The sequence below is a fragment of the Cucurbita maxima genome, unplaced genomic scaffold (genome assembly GCF_002738345.1).
Source record: "Cucurbita maxima cultivar Rimu unplaced genomic scaffold, Cmax_1.0 Cma_Scf00151, whole genome shotgun sequence".
Taxonomy (NCBI): Eukaryota; Viridiplantae; Streptophyta; class Magnoliopsida; order Cucurbitales; family Cucurbitaceae; genus Cucurbita; species Cucurbita maxima.
Genome location: NW_019272167.1, coordinates 6,115 through 8,543, shown reverse-complemented (window position 1 = coordinate 8,543; position 2,429 = coordinate 6,115).

Below are 2,429 nucleotides of genomic sequence, written 5' to 3'. Positions count from 1 at the left end.
ATACGCGATCACATCATCATCCTGCAAGGCAGAGCCGGTGGCAGCCAGCTCGGTGGCCAGCCCTTTGATCTTGCAAAAATAATTTGCAGCAGATTGATCTCTTTTCTTGGACGTGGCGAGCTCAACATGAATATAAGTAGTGCGAGCACGAGTTGACGACAAAAATATCCGCTGCAGAGTATCCCACGCCTCCTTGGACGTAGTAGCAGCAACTACATCGTGAAGAATCTCCTCAGACATGGAGGAGAGAAGGCCNAGGCAGGATTAGAGACCAGCTCAGCACCAGCAGCAGTTGAGGAAGGGACCAGCTTGGCAGGTGCGGCATTGGTGCCATCAAGGTAGCCCATAAGCTTCGTACTCCGTAGGTAGGGGAGGAGCTGGGCATGCCATATGATGAAGTTGTTTTTGGTTAGACGAATTGTGACAGCATGGTGTAGAGAGATTGGGCCAAAGGTTGCCATGGTAGTTGAGACGGTATTGGAGATGGTAGATGGGGAGGAGGAAGAAGATATGGTAGACATTTAAAAAATAAACGTTGGCTCTGATACCATGTTAAGTTGAATGACACAATGACCTCACCTAGGGTCACGACCTCATGTATTTATAGATGTGTATAATGAAGATTACATTCTAAATCATAGATTTAGTAACAAACCATAAAATCATATATTTGGTAACAAATCAGTAAAACATAGATTTGGTAACAAACTAGTAAACCACTAGATTAGCTTACTATATACAGATATGATTTATACTACGTTTAACAAGGTTGAGGTGATTCAAATGGTTGATGTGATAATCCAGTCATTTTTAAGGTCTCTTTTGTTGAACGCCATCATGACTGAGATGACTGAGATGAGCACCCGAGTGAGTTTGACAAGCAGGATTGTAGAGAACCACACCCTAAGCCAAGCTCATGTTGGGCAACAAACTCTAAATCCAAAAACACACTCTTAAATGGGAACCGGGATGCTAAGGAATTAAAAAACTTTATTTTTGACGTAGAACAATATTCGAAGGTTACAGGAACTTGCTCATAGGATCTAAGAGTAACGTTGGCCACAATGCATCTCATGGACGTTGGCGTTCGAAGGATGATGATATAAAATATGGGTCATGCATCATAAACTCATGGGAAGACCGTTGATGGAATCGATGCATTCGAAGCTCCCCTAGATGGGTTGCCAATTAAAGACCTTTTGTTTGATGTTGACTCTTTTGAAGAAAAAACCAAACGATCGAACACCTCGAAATGTCGTGGTAGCTCTAAGAACTCTATCATACGACCTAAGAGTTGAGGGCTACAGAAACTTTCTCATATGACCTGAGAGTTACATTAGCCGCAATGCATCTCATGGACGATGTAAAACTATGGTAGTGCTCGAAGGTGAATGGTATAAAAAATGGGTCATGAACCATAAACTCATTGGAAGATCGTTGATGGAATCGATGCAATTGATGCTCCCCTAGATGGGTTGCCAATCAAAGACCTAACATTTGATGTTGACTCTTTTGAAGAAAGAGCCACACAATCAAACAGCTCAAAACGTCGCGGTAACTCTAAGAACCTTAACACACATAGGGAAGAACGTGTCGAAGAGTTAGACATTAAGCAAAAGATCATGTTAAAACTCTTTAGCGATCTGACAAAAGACTTCAGGACATCTACACCAAAAATTCATTGTTGTCCAGCGGTCAGGATATTTGGCTTTCACCCAGCAGGCCTGGGTTTGATTATCGGCAATGGAATATTATTTTCTTATTTCATCTTATTTTACAGTTTCTATCTTTGATTAAACAGACTTTTACGAACTTCGTACCTTTGTTAGAGTTATATTATATATATTTGGTTCAATTTCAACTACTGGGTTGAGGTGATTCAAATGGTTAATGCGATAATCGGACTATTTTCGAGGTCTCTCTTGTTGAACGCCATNATCATGGTTGAGATTAGCACCCAAGTGAGTTTGACAAGGAGACCCGAATTTAAACTTTACCTACGTTTGAAAGGCACTATAATAGTCAAGGTCAATGGTATTTTAGATTAAAAAGACTTTTATGAACATTGTACCTTTGTTAATGTTACTTTGAACGTTTATTTGTGTACTTTGTACGTTTATTTGTGTTACTTTGTACCTTTGTTAGTGTTATGTTGTAGACATTTCGTCAAGTTCAACAAGTGGGGTTGAGGTAATTCAAATGGTTAATGTTACTTTATTTGATTTAAATTGTTAATGTGATAATTTAGTTGAACAGTTACCGGTTATTTCCAAGGACTCTCTTATTGAATGCCAATAAGGCCGAAATGATTGAGATGAGCACCCAAGTGAGTTTGACAAAATTGAAATAAAATCAATAAAATTGAAAAAAATTGGAAAAAAATGAGCCTTATGACACTTCCTTCAACTCGAAGGGCGGTAAACCAAGGA